This window comes from Ambystoma mexicanum, chromosome 1q, assembly GCF_040938575.1.
Source record: "Ambystoma mexicanum isolate Mex_15411 chromosome 1q, UKY_AmexF1_1, whole genome shotgun sequence".
Taxonomy (NCBI): domain Eukaryota; kingdom Metazoa; phylum Chordata; class Amphibia; order Caudata; family Ambystomatidae; genus Ambystoma; species Ambystoma mexicanum.
In genome coordinates, this window is record NC_090922.1 from 563,375,461 (window position 1) to 563,390,733 (window position 15,273).

The window sequence follows — 15,273 nt, forward strand, 5'->3', positions numbered from 1 at the left end:
AAATCCCGTTTTTTCGGCGCAAATAATCCATGATGGAGTTCCACACTGGGGATGAACGTGTTTCGTGTGGCTGTTATTGTCCTGTATAAATGCTAGCAACAGTAGTGGTCTGGTCTGTGCTCAAAACCCCAATTTCCCTCAAAATCGCCCTGGTCCAGATTCCACCTCACTCGGTGTGTCCAAGCCCTCCTCCCCCCCCCCACCCCTCCCGGACTGCGCAGACCTTTGCGCCTGGCATGTCAGACGTAGCCGTCCTGTGATCTGATTCTTGTGCCCCTTGTCCGCTGACGTCTGAGTAAATACTGCCCCCACTCTGCCATGTTTGCTTGGACTTAGGAACGGTGGCAAGGGTCAGCCTGTCAATTGGACATTTTATCTTCGCCTCTTGGAGCAAGTGAATGTGCAAGGACTCCGTCCGCCCCAGACCCAAAGGCCGAGAGCCGGCGCAGAGGCTGCGGGGCGAGAGGCGAGAGGCAGCGGCTGACGGCGAGAGTAGAGGCACCTCCTGGTAGGAAGCGCCAAGGGGTATTGGGGGCCCGAGAGGAAGGTCGCTTGGAACTGGCTGGGGGAGGGGCAGGAATAGTGACTAATGATTGATAAGAGCCACCGAGGGCTAATTGGAGACTATAGACAAAGGGACCCGGGTGTGGGATTTGGGTGCTGGAGGAAGTGTCCCACTTAATGTACAGCCTGCTATATGGGTGGTGCAGGCATTCTCATACAGCACTGTGTCCCTGTCATACTCTATTCATACAGCACTATGCCCCTTTCTTACTCTACTCATACAGTGCCCCTTCCTTACTCTACTCATACAGCACTGTGCCCCTGTCATGCTATACGCATACAGCACTGTGCCCCTCCCATACTCTACTCACACATCTCTGTGACCCTTCAATACTCTTTCCATACTCTACTCATACAGCACTGTGGCCCTTCCATACTCTACTCATACAGCCCGTGCCCTATCATACTGCACTCATACAGCACTGTGCCCCTTCCATACCTTACACATACAGCACTGTGCCCCTTTCCTACTCTACTCATACAGCACTGTGCCCCTGTCATGCTCTACTCATACATCGCTGTGACCCCTCAATACTCGTCCCATACTCTACTCACACAACACTGTGGCCCTTCCATACTCTACGGATACATCACTGTGCCCTTGTCATACTCTACTCATACATCACTGTGCCCCTTCCATACTCTACTCATACAGCACTGTGCCCCATTCCTACTCTACTCATACAGCACTGTGCCCCTGTCATACTCTACTCATACAGCAGTGTGGTCCTTCCATACTCCACTCATACATCACTGTGCCCCTGTCATACTCTACTCATACAGCACTTTGCCCCTTTCCTACTTTACTTATACAGCACTGTGCCGCTTTCATACTCTACTCATACAGCACTGTTGCCCTTCCATACTCTACTCATACAGCACTGTGCCCCTTTCCTACTCTACTCACACAGCACTGTGCTCCTGTCATACTATACTCATAGAGCACTGTGGCCCTTCCATAGTTTACTCATACAGCACTGTGCCCTTGTCATACTCTACTCACACATCACTGTGCCCCTTCCATACTCTACTCATACAGCATTGTGCCCCATTCCTACTCTACTCATACAGCACTGTGCTCCTGTCATACTCTACTCATACAGCACTGTGGCCCTTTCATACTCTACTCATACAGCACTGTGTCCCTTTCATACTCTACTCATACAGCACTGTGCCCCTTTCATACTCTCCTCATAGTGCACTGTGGCCCATAAATTAAGTGGTCCGATCCCATGTACCCAATAGTACGCTTTGCCTGATAGCCCCGTCCCACTTCCCCCCTCAGCCTATTAAAAAGCAAGCCCCTAAAAAGCTCGACTTTCACAGCATTGTGCACATCTCATACTCAACCTTTATAAAATGGTGGCCACACAGCACTCAGTCCATACACCACTGTGCCCTAGCACAGTAAACCAATAGAGCATCACCCTCAACCTGTACAGAAATGTGCATCCAACCAATATATCACTACGCTCTATCACACTCCACCCGTATTACGTGGTGCCCAATCACACTTAGGCTACACAGCACTGTGCCCCCGTCCAAGATCCATCCTTAAAGCATTGTGCCCCTTCACACTTTACCTTAAACCATGGCTCTATCACGCTCAATCTGAATATCACTTTGCCTTTATCACACTCAGCCCGTATATCCCCATGCCCCAATCGCATTGAACTCCTAGAACACATTGCAAGTATCAGACTCAACCAATATAACTCAGACTCGGCCTATAAAGCTATATTGGTCAATGTGTACAGCACTTTGTGCACATATACCATTGACCCTCCATAGCACGCGTGCTGTTAAGACAGTCATCTCGTAAAGCATAATACCCAGCTCATACTCCACCCGTATACAGCCTTTATAACGAAAATCAATCTTATGTATACATGCGCATATACCGGGCGAAACCTTTACAACAACAAAACGTAATGAACATGTATGTGGGGGTGGAGTAAAGGGTTCAATCATGTGGGGAAACGGTTGGGGTGTTTTTTTGGGGGGGGGGGGGGGGTGGGAAACAGGGGTTTGGGGGGACCCCCAATAAAACAAAAAAACAACCAAAAAATGTGTTATGTTTTTCGTTGTAAAATTTTCACTCTACATAAAACGTGTTGCTATAAAGACATGTAACCACTCCACCCATCTGGCAATGTGCCCCATCACTCTCAGCCTGTGTAGCCTTGTGCCCAGCGTGTATCATTACACTGTGCCCCGATGAGGCTCAACCCATAGGCCACTCAGCACATGCAGAACAATGCCACTATCACACATAGTCCACATAACATTGTTCCCCATTGCACTCAACCCATATAGCAATGTACCCCTATCCATTCAGCTTAAAAAGCACTGTACCCCGATCACACTGAGCTCCCAAAATACTATAGCCCATAGTGCCCAGGTCATATAGAAGTACTCTCATCACACTAACCTACACAGCACAGTGTCCTGAGCACAGACTGGTCAGATAAAAAGGGACATCTGTAGAAGGTTAACACATGTGCCCATGTCCACACCGCAGTGACCCAAACATTACAGTGGTCCCAGAGTGATGTATGCATATTAACTGTGGCCCTATAGTGATGGATAACAAACCACAGTGCACCTGTAACATCACACCTCTTAGCACCCCCAAGTGACTGCAACATGATGTACAGTGGCAAAGAAAGAAAAAGGAAGAGAGGGGAAGGAAGGAAGGAAGGAAGGGAGGGAGGGAGGGAGGGAGGGAGGGAGGGAGGGAGGAAGGAAGGAAGGAAGGAAGGAAGGAAGGAAGGGAGAGAGGGAGGGGGGAGGAAGGAAGGAAGGAAGGAAGGAAGGAAGGGAGGGAGGGAGGGAGGAAAGAAGGAAGGAAGGAAGGAAGGAAGGAAGGAAGGGAGGGAGGGAGGGAGGGAGGGAGGGAAGAAGGAAGGAAGGAAGGAAGGAAGGAAGGAAGGGAGCGAGGGAGGGAGGGGGAGGAAGGAAGGAAGGGAGGGAGGGAGGGAGGAAAGAAGGAAGGAAGGAAGGAAGGAAGGAAGGAAGGAAGGAAGGAAGGAAGGAAGGAAGGAAGGAAGGAAGGAAGGAAGGAAGGAAGGAAGGAAGGAAGGAAGGAAGGAAGGAAGGAAGGAAGGAAGGAAGGGAGGGAGGGAGGGAGGGAGGGAGGGAGGGAGTAAAAAAGAAGGAAGGAAAGAAAGAAGGCAGGAAGGAGGGAGATAGAGAGGGAAGGAAGGATGGGATGGAGGGAGGAAGGAAAAAAAGAAGAAAGGAAAGAAAGAAGGCAAGAATGAGGGAGGGAGTGAGGGAGGGAAAGGAGGGAGGGAGGAAGGAATGAAGGAAGGAAGGAAGGAAGGAAGGAAGGAAGGAAGGAAGGAAGGAAGGAAGGAAGGAAGGAAGGAAGGAAGGAAGGAAGGAAGGAAGGAAGGAAGGAAGGAAGGGAGTGAGGGAGGGATGGAGGGAGGGAGGAAGGGAGGAATGGAGGGAAGGAGGGAGGGAGGGAGGGAGGGAAGGAGGAAGGAAGGAAGGAAGGAAGGAAGGAAGGAAGGAAGGAAGGAAGGAAGGAAGGAAGGAAGGAAGGAAGGAAGGAAGGAAGGAAAGAAGGAAGGAATGTAGGAAGGGAGGAAGGAAGGAAGGAAGGAAGGAAGGAAGGAAGGAAGGAAGGGAGGGAGGGAGGAAGGAAGGAAAGAAGGCAGGAAGGAGGGAGGGAGAGAGGGAAGGATGGAGGGAAGAAGGAAAAAAGAAGGAAGGAAAGAAAGAAGGCGAGAAGGAGGGAGGGAGCGAGGGAGGGAAAGGAGGGAGGGAGGGAGGAAGGAATGAAGGAAGGAAGGAAGGAAGGAAGGAAGGAAGGAAGGAAGGAAGGAAGGAAGGAAGGAAGGAAGGAAGGAAGGAAGGAAGGAAGGAAGGAAGGAAGGAAGGAAGGACTGACTACATTTCCCAGATACCCATGTTGTCCTCAGAACACATTGTACCTTTGCCGGTATCCGGCAATGCCTGTGCCGGTAATGAGAGCTTTGTTTGCCAGTAGGGTCCTTTAAGCATTAAACCTGAACCAGTGTTCTTATAATACATTCACAAGCATATGCCAATATTATGTCCCAATGGCACTAGAACTCACCTTTAGGGTTATGGCTCTAAAGCCACGTGTACACATTAGTACAACCTATATCTTTGTGTTTCCATAATATTATCCCCTTCGACAAAAGAAACCATAGCACTGAAACTTTACACCATTTCCTATAGCCTTGGAGCCAGGGATTGTGTCCTTATAGCACCAGATCAATAGCACCAGACCCTCTGTCATTGTGTCACTGCTCCCTTATGCCCCTATAGTAATAGAACGCTTAGTATGGCGCTATCATACGGCTAGAATAAATGGTATTGTTTCTCAGTAGCCCCCTCAAAGAATGTCACCCCTATGACATGCATTATAACCCTCAGCCTACTATCCCTAAATCACCATGCCGGCACAGAATCTTCCCCAATAGTGCCTGCCATTATACTGCCACACCCTACAGACATTCCAGAAACACCGGTGACAGCTGGGGATTTGCTGACCCTGGGCAAGAGAACCATCTACAAGATCACCTTTGCGGGGCTTTCAGGGTAGATCTAAGAACCACACGCGCTCTCCGACTAATGAGGCCATGCAGAGTGGTGAGACCCCCACCAGTATCTAGGCTTTCAGGGACCAACCAGTCCAAAGAGGAATAAGAACCCCACCTCATCCTTATGCAGATTCCACCACAAAGCTCTCGCACCACCAGACCCTTTCAGAGGTTGAGTTCTTCACCACACGCGACGTCCATCCTCCAGAGCATTGGGGTAACACACGTTAAGTGCTAGACTGCTTTGGCCGGCACACTCTGAAAACCTAAGTACTGAGGACCATGTGACAATTTGCAAAGAGTACTAAATCATAAAAAAGGCCAAGCATCACCAGAAGTCACCATAGTCTACCCCTTGATGGGATCTTATTCGAGAAAATCGGGATGGATACAAATAGTCTATTAAAACCAGGGGTATCAATTTTCATGAAATACCTCATTAACATTCATGAAATAAATTTGCATGCATTTAGAAACCTGTTATGCAAAGTTATCTCATGAATATTAATGGAGGGTATGCTGAAAATCGGACATGATGATATGATATGGTAAGTCATTTAGAAGGCACCTGTACTCAAGTGTTTCTAGGCATGACAAGACATGGAGGGGGAAACAGAAGGAGAACAAACGACGATCTTACTAGGCCCTGTGTCTTTTAGATCGCGTAAGTGCGGGGAACAGGGGAGGGGAGACGTGCCAAGTAGGGGAGCCACATGTTTGCAGCCATCATGGGCCGGAATTCAGCACCCACAATCTAAACTCAGGAATTGCTCATGTCCTGCCTACATCTTTTTTGCTTCTGGAAAAATATGATCTGAGGATCAAGTAAAGGACTATGAGTGCCCATCGCATGCTGTCCTTCAGGTAGAAGTCAAGTAAAATAACTCTGAAGGCCCTTCCCCAGGAAAATCCCTGCTGTAATTAAATTGCCCATGCATGAAGCGGCAAGCAATGAGAGGCAGGAGAGTTCACCTCTAGACAAGTAAACTGCAAGCAGATATGGCAGGGAAATACCAGGTAACCTAAAATACCTGCTCAATATCTCATAAACTGTTACCCCAGACCTGAAACTGTGTCATACAACTCGAAGTGTACCTTACAACAGGATATTTTCTTAATTTTTTCATTATACTGGGTATAGTTTCCTCTGTAGGACGGAGGGTTGAGACATGTATTGTTTGACCCTATGGAAGTCTGTAAGCGACCATAGATATTAAGATTAACGATTTATATTGGGTCCTGAAGAAAGTGGAAGACAAGCAACGGAGGACCACTGAAACCGGTCGACCATTATAGCCTAGCTAGCCATCTAGACAACCAGAAGACGATTGTGTTTTTTTAAAAATAAATTGATAAAAATCTCTTTTTTTAATCAATGAGCAGATATGTAGGTTGAAATACATTTCCTTCAAACTCCTGTTGTGCTCACACCCTGGTATAATCGTTTTTTTTTTAAATCTTGGGGCAAACGCATAGCCGTGTCTTTATGAGTCTAATAAAATCTGTGCTTAGAAAAAGATCTTAGGGTCAGTTTCTTTCTCACTATCCCCGTGCCCTAGATAAGCGACGCACCACCAGTTACTAGGGTGAGCTACAGCAGAAAGTTTAGTTAGCGAATGTTGGAGGGTAAGAACAGCAAGATTTACCCAATGTAATTTTGAAAGCAAGAATTGCAACCTGAACTCTCATGTGTGATAAACGTTGTGATAAACGTGATAAACGTTGTGGCCTTTGGTTACGGTCTAGTGACCTGTGTAGGGTCCTATTTGTGTTTTGTGCCTTACGGGCTATGCACTTCCGAATTTATTGCGGTATAAATAACTACTGATTTGCTTACCTGTAGTTTAATATTAATATTACTCTATATATCATTGTAATCTAAGGGAAAGAAAATAAGAAGACTGGGAAAATCATTATCTGGTTATAAATTATACAGTCCTTAAAAGTAAAAACCAACATGGCCGAAACTAACTACCTGGCCTATCCGGTGGAACTGGTGGAAGGGATACTTGGAACCGGTCCATTTTAGTTTTTGGATATACCAACGGGTGGCAGCGCCTCTGGAGATGAGTGGAACGAACTCGAGATTCTCAGGAAAAAGTTAATTTGAACATGGTGCAATAATGAGGCAATATCTCCTTTTGCACACCACACCTAATGGCCTCATAATACAGATAGAACCACTCGTGTTTCTTCATCAGCTCCACTTCCACAAGGACTGGAGCTATATTGCTAATCAGTGCACCAAGGACTGGTGATTCTTAATTATAAGTACAGCATAGATCGTCTCTGAAAGATTAATGGGTGAAATAGAATCAAAACGAGACTCCCTGGAGAAACAGGTAATTCTGGCAAACTATGAAAATGTCTAGATGAACTTAATGCAGCTAGGAAAGAGTGTAGGGAATTATTAAATTCAAAAAGGACATTGCTGCATTTTCCCATGAAGAAATATATCCATATACTTCCAACACATATTATGAGGAACAAAATAGCAATGGTGAGAGCAACAACACAAGTGCCAATCAAAAACGCTGCCCCTTTAAAACACATCCCAGACCAGAACATTGGACGTTTTCAAGCGCCAGCTCAGATGGGAGTAATGCAGGTCCTTCTATGAATGGTCCAATAGAGCAGTTCGCAGATAGAAGCATTCACTTCCAAGAAGAAAATTCCAACAATCAGAACAGAAATGCCATGCCTTTTTTACTCCAACAAGGCAGAGGGAGAGGAAGATGGCAGGAGAGGTGGCAAGACAATTCACTGCAAATCACCTGCAGCAGGGGCCGTGGGTGGAACCAGCAACCAAACCCTTAGAGGGATCAGAAGCGTTAGCAATATGGACAATTTCGAGTAACTCAGTCTCCCTAATCGTGAATCAATCACACATTGCACTCAACACGGATCAAACTCGGGTATTAGAACGAGGTTTATCTTTCGTACCCTCTGTCAAGTACGATCCCTTTCAAACTCGCATGGAGATCACCCAATTGATATGAAACATTCGGCTGAAACAATACTTTGGGGATACTACATTTGAGAAACCTACTAGTGCCATGAGCCTACAGAATAAATCGACTTGTTACTCACCTCCATCAGGGGGGAGTGCAGAATCTACAACGTTTGAAAAAGCTATGTTTCAAAAACTTGAAACACTTGGAGCATCAATGAGACACAACCTTTGTAATTTTAGCCAAAAATTAGACGGTGGCCCTTTAATCCATGATGGATGACAAATCTGTCACCATAAAAAAAGCTGATAAGGGAGGTGCCACTGTGATTATAGAACTGCAGCATACCGAGACACGGTACTAGCTCTCTTGACAGACCACAAAAGTTACAGGCGTCGAGCTGGGGATCCCATTGCAAGTAAGGAGACTCATTAATCCCATCACAGAAGAAGCGGTTAACGAGGGATACATAAATCGTAAGGAATGTGATTGCCTTAGCCTCCAACATCCAATATGTTCAGCAATTTACGTGCTGCCAAAAGTACACAAAGGGCTTGACCCACCAGCAGGTCGGGCCATTGTGTCTGCTATTGGCTCCACCTTGGAGCCACTCTCTGATTTTGTGGATTTCTTCCTCACAGACGAAGTATTGAAAATGAAATCATACATGAAAGATACAATGGCTTTATATACTCAAATTCCCCAGGAGGAAACGCTGTTAGTAATTGACAAGATATTAGGGGGAAAAATCCACCATTAGAGATACCTGTCATGTTTGTAAGGCAATTAGCGGAAATTGCCTTAACTAAACACTACTTAATTTTTGGAGAAAACTACTATGAAAACATCTCAGGTACTGCTATGGGGGCCACGTTTACCCCCAACCTGATGAATGTATGTGTTTCTGAATTTAAGGACTGCAGTGTTTATAATACTAACAATCCCTTTGCCAAAAACATCCTCGAGTGGTCTGGAAGAGCCAGACATATCTCTAGAGAGACCACTTTCATGCAGCACCCATCACGAAAAATCACGGATGAAAAAATCATGTCAGTCTTTCGCTATTCGCCCCTTGTGAACCGTATAAAAAAAGAGGTTCTGAAATAATGCCCCCATTGAATGTGGGAAAAAGCACCATACCAACTCCTAGATTTTACATAGCGCAAAGAAAACATTTGAGAGACTCACTGGTCAATTCATACCCAGAGATTTAATTGCCCACAGAAGGGACACTTTGGAATCAGTCAGGACCAACGGGACATTCCCCTTGTACACAGTGTACGGTATGCCCTCTAACTAAGCAAAGCACCTCCATAGATAATGGATGGCGTTTCCCATGGGTTCAACAGTCCTTTATGAATTGTAGCACCTCAGAAGTGATCTATTTGCTCACGTTCCCTTGTGGACTAAACTACATTGGGATGGCATCTCGGCCAGTAAAATCAGGATCGGAAAGCACAGATCCTGTATAAGAACTAAAAAACATACAGCTCAAATGGTGGAACATTTTTTTAACTCAAATCATACAAACAATGACTTGACATGGACAATACTGGAAAAAATGAAAGTCCCAAGAAGAGGTGGCGACGTCACAACAATGGTTTTCAAGTTTTCAAGAGGGAACAGCGATGGATATTTAGAATGAAAACAGATGTACTTGGTCTGAATGAAAATGCCAGCAGGCAAACCCTGGTGAGTCTGTAATTCTGTATTTCCCTATTTTCTTCACATAATGTGACAAGGGTATATTCCCAAGTAGACCGGTTGAAATACGTGTATATGGAATAGCATGTATATAGAGCCACCATTACTATACAGTAAAGATGGTCTAGTTTAAGTCCGGATGACATACAGGACTCCAGATGGTCCCATATTGTATGATTCCTAGCCCTAGTACTCCCATAACAAGAAACAATTAATGAAAATAACATTCATTACAATAGCAGGAACCATAGGTATAGTTACTGTGAATTTTAAGTAAACTGTAAAATCATGTGGGGGTGTTTTACCCGTGGTGTGGAATCAGTAATACCTTTTGATGGTGAAAAAACAGATTGCCCTGTACTCACTAAACCTGTGACAACGACATCAGAGTGAGTAAAAAAAAACGTGGTTGTCGTGCTAATACTGATTGGTTGGGCGTACGTCTAACTATATGAATGCTCTCCTATTGCATTGTAATGTGCACACAATTTGATGTAAAATACTGGCCATTTCAGCTACTCGGTGAGGCTATATATAAATAGAACAATAGTCACTATCCTCGTTCTAAATACCAAACACTCACATTTAGTGCACGTTTATGCACACAATATCTAGAATGTAGGTGGGAATAGGGACCACCGCTTACACAGCCACAGAGAAGCATGTGAGTATACATCACTCCATAATGGCAGCCTTCTAACAGGCATCTCCTGTGAACAATGAAACACATGTTCAAATGTAATATGAGAGGCTTCTAAAAGTTTAGAACTTCATCTCCGAATGGTCCAATTCTCATCATGATATGATATGATATGTCATTTATAACATGCCTGTACACACGTGTTTCTGGGGACAAGACAACGATCTTACTAGGCCTTGTGTCATTCAGATTGTGCAAGTGTGACAATGCAACATTTCAGGGGGAAGTGCCAAGGAGAGGGAGTGGGGAAGTGCAATCAGGGCAGTAATGCTCTGAGTAAGTGCAGCCAGGGTGGCACAGCTCTGAGTAAGTGCAAGGAGGCAGGGGACTGTAGCAGTTACAGTTACATTCCCTAAGCGTGCGGTAGGCCTGGAGGCAGTGCAGGGGAGACTGGTCATGGAGGAGCCTGGTACCCAGTGAGACCCTGAGGGTATCCAAGCAACCAGTCAAACAGAAGACAGGTAGGTCTGCAGAGGAGGGAGAGAGAGAAAGCAAAGGAGAAAAGGAAGGTCTTGAGCTGCTTCCGGAACTTTAGGTGTTCCGGCTCAGGTTTGAGAGGGCTGGGAGGAGTGAGATATACCCCCCGCTCTCTGCCTGGAGAAGCATCTGACCCTCCGAGAGTTGGAGGTAGCTGAGCGAAGGGCTCGAGAAGGAAGGTATTTTGGAAGAGAGAGAGTTGGATGTAGTGCAGGCCCCGGCCCGTGAAAGCCTTGTGGATAATACAGAGGGTCTTGAACTTGATCCTTGCAGCCTCCAGGAGCCAGTGGAGAGATTTCTGGGCTGAAGGAAGGCAGATTGAGAAAGAGGCTGTTGTAGTAGTCCAGCCTAGAGAGAACCAGGACTGTGGAGACAGTGAGCTTCTGGTGGAAAGTGAGAAAAGGAAGAATACCTCTGAGGAGGTGCAGCTGGTAGTGGGCCTTCTTGGCAAGGTCTGTGATGTGAGGAGAGAAGGAGAGAGTGGAGTTGAAGATGACACCAAGGTTTTTTGCCTTACACAAAGGCAAATGAAGAGGGCCCAAGGAGGGCAGCCAGATTGACAGAGGGGAAGCGGGAGCAGGGGTCCCAATGAGAAGGAACACCGTTTTACTGGCATTAAGGCAGAAATCGTTGGAGGCGCACCAATCCTGAATTGCAGATAGACAGTCAGGAATGAGCGAGAGAGGAGAGGTGACTGAGGGGAACCTGAAAGAGAGCTGAGCATCAACTGCATAACACTGAAAGTTAGAGGAGAAAGTAGAGATCATGTGGGCCAAAGGGGACAAGTAGACATTGAAGAGCCAGGCTGAGAGGATAGACCCCTGGGGAACACCACATGTGGAGAGAGAGGTGGTGGAGAGAAAGGACCCAAGTAGGATCTGCGAGGGTCGGTCTAGGAGGAAGGAGGTCAACCACTCCAGGGCCTGATCCGTGATGCCCAGGTTCTCACAGAGTCGCTTGATCAGGATGGCATGATTGACTGTGTCAAAAGCAGAGGATAGGTCAAGGTGGATGAGGACAGAAGGTAGGGTGGAGTCAAGATTAGAGAGCAGATGTTCACTGGTGTTCAGGAGAGCAGTTTACATGCCTCTGGCTGCTCTGAAGCCAGACTGATGTTCATGGGAACAACCAACAGATTCAGTGTGGAGAGTAAGCTCAGAGATGGACAGTTATTCCAGGAGTTTGTCCAGGAGAGGCGTGATAGAGATCAGGCTATAGTTTGCTGGACATATAGGATTGGCAGAAGACTTTTTAAGGAGGGGGTGCACAGGGCAGTGCTTGAGGAGAGAGGGGAAAGATCCAGTGGTGAAAGAGTGATTGCAGAAATCAGCCAAGGATGGAGCGATGGTGTCAATGTGGTCCTTGATGGTTCGGGAGGACCTGCGGAGAACCTGTTTGTATGTCACTTTCATAGATCAACTGGTCTAGAAACATTGTCTGGTGTTGTCAGAGAGAAAGAGGAGAAAGGAGGAAGAGAAGGAGAGGTGGCCAGAAGGGGGGCGCGAGAGATAGAGGGAGAGGGAGAGGATAGCGAGGACAGGATGTGGTAAGTTTTAGTGGTGAAGTGAGAAGCCAGATCCGTACAGAGGGCCTGGGAGGGACCAGTAAAGGTGGAGACTGCAGAAGGTTTGGCTAGCTCCTTGCAGATTTTAAAGAGTTTGGCCGTGTAGTTAGAGGCTGCAGAGGCACAGGTTTGGATTTGGACTCTCTTCTTGGACAGGGCAGAGAGTCAGTATTGCCTTTGGAGCCTGGGAGGGAACAGGAGAGGTGGAGACTGCAGTAGGATTGGCCAGCTCCTTGCAGATTTTAAAGAGTTTGGCCGTGTTGTTAGATGCGCAGTGGCGTGGGCTTGGATATGGACCGTTTTCTTGGACAGGACACAGAGTCTGTATTGCCTTTGGAGCAGACAGAAGGCCAGTTTGTCAGAGGATGCACCCAAAGCCCTCCACTTCCTTTCATCCACCCTGCACTTGCGTTTCAGGGCGGCGAGGTCAGAGTCATACCAAGAGTTGCACTTGGAGGTAGGCTTCAGACACATTATCATGCCAGGGGCAAGGATGTCCAGAATGTTGGAGCAAGAAAGATGCAGGTTAGAGAGGGCTGTGTCAGAGTGTGAGTCAAACGCAGGAGTGGGAGGAGCAGAGAATGCAGAGGCAAAGGCATCCACTGACACACGCTGAAATTACTCTTTTCCTGGTTATTTGGTTTGGACCAGACGAGCCGAGTATATAACTATACATTACGGGTACCACATACGTGGACAAGATTCTTTCTAAACACAATACAGAATGGTGACAGTGATCACTGGGGGGCAAAAATGTTTCTTCCCCACTCTGCAGGAAGGACGTGCGGTAGACCTCTGCTTCTGCCTGTCCTTCATTTCCTAAGTTAACCTCTTGCTGAGCTTGCCCTGATTATCTTAGCCCTTGGCCTAGCCAGTATTCCCCTTTAGTGCTATTTAGATAATCCACACATGTCTCTAATCGACAGTGTAAATAAATGAAGTTATTGCTCATAAGCCCCAGGTTTAATATTCAATTTATAGGTGAACACTAAGAGGGTATGGACAATGGAGTCATTCGTTATCTGCTTGTTTTGGAAGTGTACAGAGTTAATACGATTACCAGCATAGCTGCTCTTGGGTACATATATTTTAAAGCTGTTTTTCCTTCATATGAAATGTATAAAGAAGTTGGTTTATAGTTAACAGCGACACCTAGTGCCAATTATGGGGAAAAAAATGTAATTCATATCTTGCGTGTGAAGTCTAATATCAGGCGTGTGTGGCTTTACCAAAGAATGGGGATTCAGCGTTCCTGTGGAAGTGGAAGTCTACACTATTTCATTTGCACAGTTTCAGTTGCCTCTGTACACAGAATATCCCCAGTGTAATTATTCCACCTCTCTAATATTCAACCTGATTTAAAGGTTTTCCCATTGAACTTCATAAATACTACTTTCATATCATCTCGCCCAGGTCAGAGTAAGCTGCTGTTATTCTGACTTGCTGTACATTGTTTTCAATTAATTTACTTTGTATTCTTCTAAATCCTTTTAACTACAACTAAGTTCTTAGCAGCCTCCCTGGTGTCAGTAATCATTGTCTTGCATCCGCAGTCGTTCTTGGTCTCGGGAGGATAGCTCAAGGGCAACGTGCTCACCTTGGAAGCAAGGTGACACGAAGCAACATAGGTTCGATCCCTGGGTCCGCGCTTAGAAACCTTTGGGTATTAAGCGCGTTATAAATAACCTACCATCATCATACATTAAGTCTTCCATTTACTTGTTTTATTTGAAAATGGGTTTCATGTTCTGCAGTTATGCTGCATTGGCTCTTCGTTGCCCATTGCATTTCGGGTTGTATACTAAGGCCCCTAATCCCCCAGTCCACTTCTCCCCTCCACAAGGTGTACCCATTGGCAAGGATTGCCCAGCATTTAACCCATCTTGAAACTCAGCAACATGTATCAGTTTACCCCTTTACTATTCCGTGTACATTTCGTGGAGGCACTCGCTAGTGGGAACCATGACGCACTCAACCCAGTGGTGAAAAGAACCTGCTTAACAGTGTAAGGATGTCCAGTGGATCCAAAATACAGTTTTGGAACGTGTCTATTGCTCTGCTCTAGATGCAGGATGCAGATGTGTTTGGCTCGGTTTTCTCCATTAGAGTTTCAAGTTTCCAAAGCATGAGAGTTTTACGGCTTTTCCTGGCAATGGACGCGTGCCCTTTGTGAGCACGGAGCCGGTGTGTTGATTTTTCCATTGATAACAAAAGGGACTGTGAGGTGATAAGGTTGGGCTATAGTCATCAGTCCTTCTTTGCAGGAAATTGCAGTGTGTGCCAGTCAGAATAAGTTGTCCCTTTAAAAAAATGTTTAAGTTGAAAGCTGTCCACGTAGGAGCTCAAAGACTTGAAAGAAGTATGTTTAATTTTCTTCTTCGAGCCAGATGATGAAATTGTGAAGAATAATTAGGTGCTCATGTTCCATTGTGAGGCTGGCAACAATGAGGACATTTCTGCAAAGGTGGGCTTACTGGAAGGAAGTCGGTATATGAGCAGGAAGGAAAGGTTAAGGTGGTGGTAGAGGTTAAGGTGCATGAGGAGTGATTCACAAACTGGAATGTCCACAGTTGGGCTGTTGAATTTTTGAGGTGTTGCTTGTGTGATGGGGTGATCCCTTACCTTTCTTGCATTCTCAGATGACCCAGAGGAGTTTGGACTTATATGGAATGATTTTGTGGGCTACCAGGTTGAAGACATCTGATAGTGCTGGTTCCATGAATAATAACATGTCGT

The 15,273-nt window shown here is 46.1% G+C and overlaps 1 protein-coding gene across 1 annotated transcript in view; it reads left to right on the plus strand.

Annotated features, from left to right (window-relative positions):
- Window positions 1-369: 369 nt before the first annotated feature.
- LOC138521699 (apolipoprotein C-II-like) overlaps window positions 370-15,273 on the plus strand; it is a 50,469-nt gene continuing 35,565 nt past the window's right edge. The window contains exon 1 of the mRNA XM_069634718.1: window positions 370-508. The gene's annotated coding sequence lies outside the window, so the exon portion shown is untranslated. The remainder of the gene's footprint in view (window positions 509-15,273) is intronic.